Genomic DNA, 12,407 nt, shown 5'->3' on the forward strand with positions numbered 1-12,407 from the left:
ATAATTCAATCAGCTTCAAAATTCAGTCAGCAGTCTCTACGTTTACAGGGAAAACCTGACAAAGCACACAAGTACCAGTTGCCACATCTGTGGTTAAAATGAAACTTTCCCCCACTCCACTTAAATCATCCTTCTTCTCCTAATCCCTAGTATGCCCCCTTTCCTTTATTCCTGCTTTATGTTGAGACAATACTTGGTCCCTGGCTCAGTTTAGTGAAGGGTTCGGGGTCATCGGAATAATACCCTTGGAATGTTGTCTCTGAACCAACTTCCCAATTTAGCTTATGCTCCTCTTCTTAAGAATCTTGATATACATCCAAATCATAATAAGGCCAGATGTAAATACTAACTGGAAGATTTATTAGAATAAAGCAAAAAAGGAAAGAAAAAAAATTTATAGCTTTCTAGAAACCTAACACCAGGTAGAGTGTAATAAATAAAAACAGACATAATTCTACCACCTTTGCTGAGCCTGATGGTTTAGCAAGCTAGGCAGTGAAGGACACAGACAGTGCCTATGACAGATCTATGACCTTATGGAATCTGAGACTCATCCAGTTCTAGGACCATCCCTCCTCAACTGTCCTACAAGGAGAGTGTTGTAGAAAGTTCCGATACGGTACAAATGGGACTCGGTACAAATGGGACTCGTTACAAAATAACAAACGCTTATCTTTTAGTAGATTGGGCTTCTGTATTAAGGTTGCGTTTCTACTGGAAGCTGGAATTCTCATGTAGGATTGGAAAGGAGAGAGGAAATAGAAGTGCAGAGTGCAAAGCAAGGAACTGAGTCACTTCTCCCACCTCACCAGGTTTTTCACCCTCGCTACCAGTTACATAAATCCTATGTGGAACGCAGTATTTCACTTATGACAATTTTATCACTTAAGCCTTTCATAAACCTGTCAAACCATGAACTGCATGAAACATTTTTTGTTTTATGGATTCTCATTTTAAAAATAAAAACTTTCACCACTCCAAACTAAATGCAATATGATTGAAGATCACACTATCAAAGATGATTTGATTCTTACCTATAACCACCTGCCCCAGTTAATGTTTCAAAGTAATTTAAAAAAAAAATCATACTGCAGAAATTAAGACTTAATGTCCTAATTTCATCTTAAGCAAGCTCACTAAAAATTTCCATGAAGATATTTTTACCTTAGAATAATATAACCAAAACACTTCTCATTTAGTTACTATTGCTGAAACACTAAAAATGTGAACCGTGACTTTAGGAAATTTACTTTTAAAATAAGTTTAAAAGGTTTAGTCCCCACTGCATTTCCAATGACAAACAGAAATCCCATTCAGGATGGAATTATTAAAATTTTTATAATCTCCCAACCATTTTATTGCATCAATATGTAAGAAGACAAAAAAATAGTCATTATTTCAAGAGGTGATCCAAACAGACTAAAACTTATATTAATATCTGAAAACTCCCATGTAAAACAAATCTATATAAACCCCATTTCCGTTATAATTACAGAGAAATGACCTCAGATGAGAAGGCAGCATGGTGTATATAGTACAGTTACACAATACTAAGCTATATTAACAGACAGTGACTTAACCTCATTCATAGGAGGAAAGGGAGAGAGGGAGAGGAAAGGAGAAAGAAGAAAGAAGACCTGTAAGAATAAAAAAAAAAAAAAAAGATGGAGCACATAATATCATTTTTGCAAGTTTGCAAGCAGTAAATGATAGTACTCTTCACAAAAGAAACACGCTGGCCGGCCGGGATACACAAACAAAATCACATATGAGAATCAAGTATACTAGTCTTTGTCAACACACAGACTAGTGCGTTCAACCTAGCAAGACACCTGGTTAAAAAATTAGCCAAGTGGAAGATTAGTCCACAAGATACCTCAGGTAAAAGAAGAGATTTAGATATACGACACAGTCATGACTTTATTGGCCATTCTCCACCACCATGGAAATCAAATACTAAATGCTCTAAATATGCCATTTCCCCTCCTCCCCCGTCAGAAGTCGTAAGAGCTCTCTAGTATTGCCATATAAACATATTTATGTCAAACTAATGTAACAGTTTTAAATATTACTTGGTATTCACTGAAATGGTAAAGACCATTTCACAAGGGAAGTAAGATTTTCCTATCCCTGAAGGTTTAATACGAGATATTTTTTAAGTTGTACTTGAGACTTGTCTCTTTTACAAGAGATTTTGGTAAGTGACCTACCACACTGACTGCTCCCTAATGTCATACAATTCAACAAATATCTATTAGCAGTTATAAAAATGAAAAATACACACTTCTTTACACTCCAAATAAATATGTGAATATTTCTAATACATACAGACACTGTGACAAATTTTAGAATTGACATATTAAAAAAGAAAAATAGGGTATGTGTGTTATCAGTCAACCTGACTGGGGAGATTTAAGGAAGACTGGGGAATAGGTAGGATTTGAGGGGAGCCTTTAGGGAAAAAAGAGAGAGAGAGAGAAGATGGTGTTCCAGAAGCAGAGATGCCATGACAGAAGATGAACGTGAGCTAAAGAAAAGAGGGAGAAACATCAGTTTGGTTGTCTCAGAGCAGCACACTTGGAAGCTTAAAGAAAATGATAAAGCCTTCAATTTCAGGTGGGCTTTCATTTTTCCACAATGAGGAAGTATGTTAGTCAGGGTTCAGAGACTACAGAGAAACAGAACCAATAGGATATAGAGAGAGAGATACATAAGAGATTTACGGTGGGATTTAGCTCACATGATTATGGAGAAGTCCCATGATATGCCATCTGCAAACTAGAAAACCACGAAAGCCAAGTGGTATAATTCAGTAGGAGACCCATGGAGGACTGAGACCCAGAGGGGTCAATGGCATAGCTCTCGTCTGAGGCCAAAGGTCGGGGCAGGGGAAGGGGGTTGCTGTGTGTGTAATTCCCAGACTCTAAAGGTCCAAAAACCTAAAGCTCAAATGTCTGAGGGCAGCAGAAGATGGAAGTCCCAGCACAAGGAGCACAAACAAATTCGCCCTTTCTCTGCCTTTTTGTTCTATTTGGATCCTTGGAGGACTGGTGATGCCCACACACAGTGGTGAGGATGGATCTTCTTTACTTAGTCTACTGACTTAATGCTAATCTCTTATGGGAACACCCTCACAGACACACCCAGAAATCCTGTTTACCAGCTCTCTGGGCATCCTTTAGGTCAAACTGACACACAAAATTAACCAATACAGGGAGCTGCCATGAGTTTCTGAGAAAGGAAGTGACATGAACAGACCTGTGATTTCTGAAAGTTACCTTCTGAAACAGGTAGGAAGAAAGACTGAAAGAGCAGGACCAGTTTGTGGAACCTTTTGGAGTAGTCAAGAGAGAACTTCCTGAATGAAGACCGTGGGAGGCCTGGACAAAGCAATGAAGGAGAACTCAAAGAATTTCACAACCGAGCGAATGGGGGACCAACACTTTTCACAAATACTACTACAGCCTCCTAACCAACTTGCATGTTCCCCCTCCCATACATTCCCCCCACCCCAGCCAGAGTAATTGTTTTACAAAGTAAATCATACTGCATCTCAAAGCCCTCCACCCCTTCTCTCTCTTCATGCCAGTCAAGCGGGCCTTTTCATTTCCTAGAAGTTCAACTTCTTCCCCGCCTCAAGATCCTTCACACAGTTTCCTATATCTAGAAACGGGCACCTCGGTGTTTTCCACCAGGTGAACCCTAACTGGCCTTCAAATCTCAGCTTAAATGTCTCTCTGTCAAGGCTACCCTCCTAACCTCTCCAATCTAGTCATGTGTCCCAACCTTTAAATTCTCTCTTGAAATACTTACCACAAATTTAGACACGGGTTTGTGCATATATTTGATTAACTCCCCCTCCGTTAGACCGTTCCCTGAGGGGTAGGACTGGGACGATTTGTTCCCTGGTGCCTACACCGGTAGCTGGCCCCTGGTAGGGACTTAAACACTTTGCTGAATGATCAACAAACCACAAAAGATCACTTCAGGTGCTCTACCAGGAAAATTATGATGCCATCACCTAATAAAGGGAACACAGGAACATCAAGTTTGTGGATAAAGCGGAATTTGATCGGGGGAATGTTAAGTTGAAGAAATCGTGGACTAGGTCTGGAATCGCCACCAGTGAAGAATAAAGGTAACATGATCGGAGAAGCAAAAGAAAGCAAGCAGATCAGAGGAACTTTTCTTTAACTGGCAGGAAGAAGAAAACAGACAAAAAAAGACTGATATTCCTAATACATAAAGGGCTTATAAAGTATAACATATCAACAAACCTAGAGAAAAATGGGGCTAAAAAAAAAAAAATGGACAGTTAACAGAAAAAGAAACATACATGCATCCTAACCATATAAAAATACATTCACCCCAACGTGGACCTCAGTGTAAACTTGCTATAATATTATCTTTAAAAATTCACTGTTAAGTGATTCTAAAATGTCTACAGATAAAGAAATTTTAAAGGTTAAAAAAAGATGTTCAGGGGCGCCTGTGTGGCTCAGTTGGTTAAGCGTCTGCCTTCACCTCAGGTCACGATCCCAGGGTCCTGGGAGCGAGCCCCCACCACCACATCTGGCTCCCTGCTCAGCGGGGAGCCTGCTTCTCCCTCTCCCTCTGCTGCTCCCCCCGCTTGTGCTCTCTGTCAAATAAATAATATCTTTAAAAAAGAAGATATTCAATTTCACTCATAATGAGATGGGAATTAACATGACAAGGATATTCCATTCAGCAAAAAAAAAAAAACCCAAAAATCTGACAACATATTCTGTTGCCAAGGTTATGTATAGACAAATAGGCACTCTCACACATTACTGATGGGAACACAGAGATGAGCTACGTGAGGATAAATCTGGCAATATCTAGTAAGACTGCATACTCATTTACCCCTTGACCCTGCAATTCCACATCTAGGAATCTGTCCCAAACATATAATGGCAAAATATAAAAAGACATGTACATAAACAAGGCTATTAATAGCAGTACTATGAACGAGAAATCAGAAACAATTCAAATGCCCACCAATTAGGAACTGGCTAAATGAAACTATGGTCTATTCACTCAATGTAGCTGTAAAAAGGAATGAGTAATTTACTACTAAGAAGGGCTTTCCAGGATATATTAACTGAAAAAAGCAAGGCATACAGCATTCTATACGAGAAAGAATATGAATACATATTTTGCTTATATTAAAAAAAAAAAAACAGAAGAACAAATTTTTAGAATACAATTACTTAGTAGGGAAAGTAGAGAAACCAGAGATGGAAATTAGACTCTTTTGAATAAATCTTGTTTTGCAGATTTGACTTTGGAACCATGAAACTGTTATATACAATTATAAAACAAAATTACATTTTAGAACAATTAAGTATCAAAATTAAAATATATAAACTTACACATATATCCAGTTGTGGCATGGCTGTACAGAGAACAATTATTAAGACTGACTTAAACAGTATGGTAGGCAGCCTTTGAGAGGAGCCCCATGACCCCCACACTTCCTGGTATTCACACCCTTAGGTAATTACCTCCTCTTTAGTAAGGACTGTATTTAGAGACTTACTTCTAAGAAGAGAATGCAGCAGGACACCCATGTTTACAGCAGCATTTATTCACAATAGCCAAAAGGAGGAAACAAATGTCCGTCAAAAAATGCATAGATAAATAAAACACAGTATATACATACAATGGAATGTTATTCAGCCTAAAAGAAGGAATTAAATTCTGACACATGCACATGGATGAAACCTTGAAGACATTCTGCTACAGTGAAATAAGTCACAAAAGGCCCAATACCATACGATTCCACTTATGAAGGACCCAGAGCAGTCAAATTCAGAGACAGAAAATAGAACACTGGTTGCCAGGGGCTGGGGCAAGAGGGACACGGGGAGTTAGTAATATTTAATGGGTTTAGAGTTTTGGTTGAGAAAGACAGAAAAAGTTCTGGAGATGGATGGTGGTGGTGATTATACAAAAATGTGCATGTACTTAATGCAAATGAGTTATATACTCGAAAATGGTTAACATGGTATATTTCATGTTATATATTACATATATTTTTTTTAACACAAATTTTTTTTAAAGAATGCAGCATATGTGACAAGTTGTCACTCTAAGAACAGGTTTTGAAAAGGCCACGGCTTCCATTTTGGACACTCTTTCTCCCTTGCTCCAACGTAACAACCAGCTGCCATGTTGTTAAGGGGAGAAGCCCAAGGAACTAGCTTCTGGCCAACAGCGAGAAAGGATTTGAGACCTGCCAATAGTCACTTGACTGTGCTTAAAAGCACCCCCAAGGGCACCTTCATGCCCCCTCCAAATGAGTCCTGGGATGAATGCAGCCCCAGCCGACACCAAGATTGCAGCTTTCTGAGAGACCCTGAGCTGGAGGCACCCTACAGAAAATGACCCACAGCAACTGAGCTAAGATGCCCTGTGTTAAGCCACTAAGTTCTGGGGTGACAGAGAACACACACACAGTACTTGGACTAAACATTCCTAAGGGAATGTGCCCTACATCAAAAAAGAATTACAAATTCCATTGTTGGGTACATATCCGAGAAAAAAAGCACCTATGTTCACCAAAAGACACGTACAAGAATGTTCACAGCAACTTTATTCGTAAGTATCCCAAACTAGAAGCAACTCAAATATCCATCAACTGGAGAATAAAGAAACTGTGGCATTTCACACAATGGAATACTACACCGCTATGAAAACACTACTATTTCACACAACTTGGGTAAATCTCACAGACAAGGTTGAGCAAAAGAAGGCAGAGACAAAGCTTTAACACTGGTACTGCTATTCTAAGACGGCCATGTGTATAACACACAGGGTACTCAAAATGAGGACTGAGAATCAGGATTCTGAGCTGAGAAAAAGGCAGATGTAAAATAAAGATTGAGTAAAACTCTTAGAGAGCTGAAACAGAACTGGAAGTATCAGTATGAACTCATGTTTTCCATCTTAAAAAAAAATCTGTCCCCTAATTTTGACTCCTGAAAATACCTAGAAACAATGATCAATCCATTAGAAATGAGAACCCCTAGAGCCCTATAGTCTTGAAATCCTATTACCCAGTAAAGGAATCAGGGGTCCTTTGGGTCCAGGGATACCAGGTGTAGGGAGGAAATGTACATGATGTGCCTGGAACTCCTCGTCATACCAGATAATCAAGAAGCTATCAAAAACTACTAAAGTCATGTCAATATAACTCTGTAAGCAACTTTAAAAGGCTCCCACTGACCAAAGTTTAAATAATCTAAACATCAATAAAAATAATCCATTATGTTTAAATCTAAGAGTCCATAATGAGCCTAGGGGAGAAAGGGCAACCCTAACTGATCACTGTTGGAGAAGGCCAATATAACCAACTCATTGTTATGAAACTGGTAAACCAGGGGAAACTATCAAGCTTTTCTCCAACCTTTCCTATACAAACTGTACAACCAGGTAACAAATAGTACATGAGGAACAGTTCCTCCTTATGGAAGATTTCACATGATAAATGAATAAAGCTATAGCATTAAAACATCACTATCTTGCAACCCGTAATTATTTAATAAACCGACAGCAGGAAGTCCATCACCTGTTTTTGTAAATAAAGTTTTATTAGAACACAGCCACGCCCATTCATTTACATTTTGGCTATGGCTGCTTTCCCCTTACCAGGGCAGAGTCTAGTAGTTGCGTCAGAGGAAACCAGATGGCCCACAGTGCCTAGAATATACACTAGCAGGCCCCTTACAGAGAAAGTTTGCCATTCCCTGATCTAAAGCATTGAGCACCAATGGCAACCGATCAACATTAGAAGAGGGAGAATTAAAAGCCGTGTGCATCAGTCAAAACACAGACTTGCCAGAAGAAAGGGAACCTGGATCTGAGCAAGTCTCTAGATCCAACTACCGATTAACAAGAAAGACGAAGCACAGAGGAGTATGTTCAATCACTTCCCAGGAATCTAATCGGGAGCAAACACATCGACAGGACAAAGACCCAGTGTGTTCAACAAATAAATTTTAAGGACAAGGGGGGAGGGGGAAACTTAGAAAAATTAACAAATTGCAACGAAGGGAGCGCTTATCTAGATGCTGACTCAAGTCAATGCTTTATTTTTTGATTATGTTCAGTTAGCCACTGTATAGTACATCATTAGTTTCTGATGTAGTGTTCGATGATCCATTAGTTACGTATAACACCCAGTGCTCATCACCACACGTGCCCTCCTTAATATCCATCACCCTGTTACCCCGTCTCCCCACCCACCTCCCCTCTGAAACCCCCAGTCTGTTTCCCAGGGTCCAGAGTCTCTCATGGTTCGTCTACCTCTCTGATTTCTCCTCCTTCGGATTTCCCTCCCTTCCCCTATGGTCCTCCATGCTATTGCTTATGTTCCACATATGCGTGAAACCATATGATGATTGTCTTTCTCTGCTTAAGTCAGCTGCTTCAAAAATGTATGAAAAGGGGCGCCTGGGTGGCACAGCGGTTAAGCGTCTGCCTTCAGCTCAGGGCGTGATCCCGGCGTTACGGATCGAGCCCCACATCAGGCTCTTCCGCTATGAGCCTGCTTCTTCCTCTCCCACTCCCCCTGCTTTTGTTCCCTCTCTGGCTGGCTGTCCCTGTCAAATAAATAAATAAAATCTTTAAACAAAAAACAAAAAACAAAAAAAAAAAAAACAAAAACAAAAATCGAATAAATAAATAAAATCTTTAAAAAAAAAAAAATCAAAATTACCACCAACTGGATATTCGACTGCATTGGGGTTGTTGTTGTTGTTTTTAAAGGTGATAACAGTATTATGGTTGTATTTTTTAAAAGAAGGTCTGCTACTTTAAGAATACATACTGAAATACAAATAAATTATATGATGTCTAGGATTTGCTTTAAAATGATACAGGAGTGGAAGAGAAGTCGATGGGAGACAGACAAATAATTTGGCCATGATTTGATAATTATTAAACCTAAGTGATGACTAAAAGAGGATTCATTACACTAATCTGTTTACTTTTATATACATTTAAATTTTTCCATAATAAAAATTAAAAATAAGGCAAAACATTTCTTATTCAGATAGAAAAAAATCTGAAGTAAAAAGAAGAATAGGTCAGGGAAATATGCCAGATCACCCCAAAAAGGCAACTGGACTGTGAGAAGGTGTGGATCTTTCAAAAAGAATAGTAAGAAGCCAACTTTGAAAAGAACCAGTTCAGAGATCAAGTAAATGATTGCTGAGGAGATCCAAACTTAGTCATGTGTCCTTTTCCAACTATATCAAGCCCCAAGAACTAGGGGGAAAAGGATATATATGGCAAATGAACTTAAGGTTTGAGATTTGGTAAGGCAGTTCCTCAGAATTTTAAAAAGGAAAGAGAATATAAGATGCAAGAATGATAATGGAGTTTGGGTAAGAGGAAAGCTAATGAGGCTAGGAAATAGCTCAGTCGGTTAGGGGAAAAAAAAAAAAAAAAAAAGCCAAGAAACTGCAAGTCATAATAAAGACTAAGAACAGATTTGAGAAGTGGGATGTGACAGAGGGTAATGATCATGACAGGAAACCTTCCAAAACCTCAGAAATAGAAGTGTTCCAGGTGATGGTGAGACCTAAGGTAAGAAGGGGTGGGGTGTGAGCAGCACAGAGAACTCTGGGGCTCCAGTCCTGGTGAATGCGGGTTAACTAATTGGTTTCAGCTACCTGCCAAAGAATCACAGCCTCTCCCAAGCTTATTTCAAAAGGTATCTGTATGTGTAAGGAGCCCAGGACGAGAAGCTCTGGTCTAAGATGCAGTGATCCTGGAAAACTAGTAAGGTGAAAATGATGGGGGCTAGGCAGGTCAAAGAAGCATGGTGAGAGCCACCAGCATGATTCAAGAGACAGAAAGGGAATACTGGAGTCAAATAATTCTAGGGGTCAATAGGAGAATAAAAATGTGGAGAGAAATAAAAATATCAACTTCAAAACAAAATGATTAGTCAAAAAATGTTCTGTTAGTGGAAGCCTTATTGTAACCCTGTAATTCAAAAAATATAGTCTCAAAATCTATCAAAGGGGTTACAGAAGAAAGGTATCCTCAAAAAACCAACAATCTACCAATTTGTTCATTACAATCATAATAGATGAAATAATTTTCACAGAGGTATGACAGCACCAAAACACCTTATAAATCATTTAGTTTAATTCACTCATTTCATAGATGAGAAAACTGAGGTCTACTAAGGCTAATTAACTTGCACTCAAGAACACTATGCAATTAATGATTAGAATGAGGGCTAAAATGTACCCCATTCTTCCCTCAACCTCCCTACCTTGCATCCTCCTCTAACACCATGGTTCCATTTAGTGACTGACTTCTCTACAATGCTAAATGTCATTATATATTTCCATGCATCAATAGCAGGCATTTCGTAAATATTTGCTGACTAACACTCAAAATGGGCCTCCCTCAATAATTTTCTTTAAACGTCTCCTATATCAGCAACTGGTTCTGCTCAGTTTTATGCCTCTGCCCCATCCTACCCCCACCCCGGCCAAAAATGTATTGAGTAAATCTCAGGGATGTTCAAAAAACATGTTGGCTAACTAGCATCTATGCTTCCAAAAACTGTTAGGATATGAAAAGGCACACATAGTGCCAGGCTAAAAAAGGAAGAGTTGGCATCACACACCTCTCTTTTCATCTCCATAAATATGCAACTACATAATGTATATCAATAGGAAGTAAGACGATGTTCTTGACCCAACGGACTCAACGTACTCAAATAGACAGGAAAAGACAATAACAGGATGAACTACCTCAAGAGATTATGGAGTACATATGGAATATATGATATACACACACAGTTGTTCAGATATTTTTGTATTTATTCTTTATAAATATCAGATATTATACTGGACCTAGAATCTCATATGGAAAGAATGTTTTGAAGCCTCCGAAAACCTGATTTTTTTTTTTTAAGATTTTATTTATTTATTTGACAGAGAGAGAGAGAGACAGCCAGAGAGGGAACACAAGCAGGGGGAGGGGGAGAGGAAGAAGCAGCCTTCCCAGCAGAGCAGGGAGCCTGATGTGGGGCTCGATCCCAGGACCCTGGGATTATGCCCTGGGCCAAAGGCAGACGCTTAACGACTGAGCCACCCAGGCGTCCCCAAAAACCTGATGTTACTGCTATTTTTAGATGTGATTTAAAAAAAAAAAAAAAGTATACGTATTACTCATCTGTAAGAAGAAAAGGCATAATCAAGGGGAAGGCAATCCCCCCCCAAAAAAAATTGTTTTCACAAATTTCTATTATTCTGTTAAAAAGTACATATCCTTGGGGCACCCGGGTGGTTCAGTCCACTGAGTGTCTGGCTCTTGGTTTCAGCTCAGGTCGTGATCTCAGGGTCTGGGGATGGAGTCCCACATCAGGCTTGTCACTCAGTGGGGAGTCTGCTTGTCCCTCTCTCTCTGCCCCTCCTCCCCCTAGTGCTCTCTCTCAAATAAATAAAATCTTTAAAATAATAAATAAGTAGAAAAAATAAGAAGTACATATCCTTACCACTTAGAACAGGTTGTTGAGGCACAGAGTTTGTAGAAAAGACACCAATTTTGGAAAGGATCCATCTAGAAGCTTTTTCAATCTGGAGCTTGTACTTTATAGGCACGCAAGTGGGCACACTGGTGCAAAGCAGTAGTGATTCACCATGTACAAAGCAGAATATGGAATGTTAAAGGCTGGAAGACAAAAAATGAGAGACAAGAAAGAAATATGGTTGGTTATAGTAATACCCATGTTTAAAACAGAATTTGTAACATTTTAGCGGATTTCATAGAATAATTATTATTGAAATTAGTTTTTATAATTGAGACTCTAGACAAGAACTTTTTTTTTTTTTTAAAGATTTTACTTATTTATTTGACAAAGAAAGAACAAGCAGGCAGAGCTGCTCAAACCCAGGACCCTGGGATCATGACCTGAGCCAAAGGCAGACGCTTAACCAACTGAGCCACCCAGGCACCCCCAAGAAGAACTTTCTGATATAAAAATCTCAGCTACAAAGGGAAAGACTCTATCTGGAGAGAGAAAAAAAGAAAATGAGAATTAGTCTTTTGAAGGTTCTAAATTAAAGATTTTTTTGCCACCCATAACAGTTCTCTCCAATGTATTATAAATTTCCTTATCATCCAAACATAATTAACTGTTTCTTAATGACATAAGAGCAACCATCATTAAGAGTGCTTCCCTAGTACCTGAGGACATATACCTTATGGGACTTGGGGTAATGACCCTAGAACTACCTTTATTTCAAAAGGGATGCCCCAAAGTACCCTAAGAAATAAGCACTTTCCATTGCGGGTGGTAATGTCAATACCTACAAATTAAGAATGAATTTATCCTGTGACCCAACAATCCTCTTTCTGGG

At 39.0% G+C, this 12,407-nt stretch overlaps 1 protein-coding gene across 2 annotated transcripts in view; it reads right to left on the reverse strand.

The window, feature by feature from the left end:
- The window catches only part of FRYL (FRY like transcription coactivator), a 247,256-nt gene that overhangs the window by 198,052 nt on the left and 36,797 nt on the right, over nucleotides 1-12,407 (reverse strand). For both annotated transcript variants that reach the window (XM_057309789.1, XM_057309790.1), the window contains exon 2: nucleotides 11,543-11,718. The gene's annotated coding sequence lies outside the window, so the exon portion shown is untranslated. The remainder of the gene's footprint in view (nucleotides 1-11,542; nucleotides 11,719-12,407) is intronic.

The sequence above is a fragment of the Ursus arctos genome, unplaced genomic scaffold, assembly GCF_023065955.2.
Source record: "Ursus arctos isolate Adak ecotype North America unplaced genomic scaffold, UrsArc2.0 scaffold_9, whole genome shotgun sequence".
Taxonomy (NCBI): Eukaryota; Metazoa; Chordata; class Mammalia; order Carnivora; family Ursidae; genus Ursus; species Ursus arctos.